Source organism: Silene latifolia, chromosome 1 (assembly GCF_048544455.1).
Source record: "Silene latifolia isolate original U9 population chromosome 1, ASM4854445v1, whole genome shotgun sequence".
Taxonomy (NCBI): Eukaryota; Viridiplantae; Streptophyta; class Magnoliopsida; order Caryophyllales; family Caryophyllaceae; genus Silene; species Silene latifolia.
The window spans coordinates 24,163,716-24,164,375 of record NC_133526.1 but is presented as its reverse complement, the minus strand read 5'-3'; positions in this window follow the sequence as shown (position 1 = coordinate 24,164,375).

The following is a 660-nucleotide window of genomic DNA, read 5'->3' as shown; positions in this document are numbered from 1 at the left end:
TGGCGAAGCACTACTACAAATTCAGGCAACCACAACGGCCCTTTAACAACGCTTATTCACGAAAATCACCAAAAGATGTAGAATGGATAATTATCTTTGCGCAAAATTTTACTAAACTTAATTACAACGGTTATGTGTTGTTAACCGTTGTTATTGGTTTTAAAAACGGGTCAAACTTGAAAAACCGTTGTTAATATAAAAACTAATAACAACAGTTTACTCTGTAATACATTATAACCGTTGTTAATAATTTGGCGCAAAATTAGTGAAAAGTAATTACAACGGTTATATTAGTACCCGTTGTTATTAGGTTTTAACAACGTTTCTAGATGCAATAACCGTTGTTATTGAAGTTAGTTCTAAAGAACATCATATCGCTTTATTCTGCTATACGCTACAAAACACAAACACTAGCTAATTAATACTGCTACACAAATATCAACCTCCATTCCTCCTTGATCATCTCTCTCTGTCTTCATCTCCGTCACTGTTGTCACCGTCTTCTCTCCCTCATCGTGTTTATCAATCAGGTATATATGTTTCTTAGCTTATTAACTATTTCTTATTAAGATTTTCAAGCTATATATAGATATAGGATTGTTCAATTTTCTTGCCTATGAATGTCGATTATTTTTGAATTTGTGAATTTGTTGGGTTATT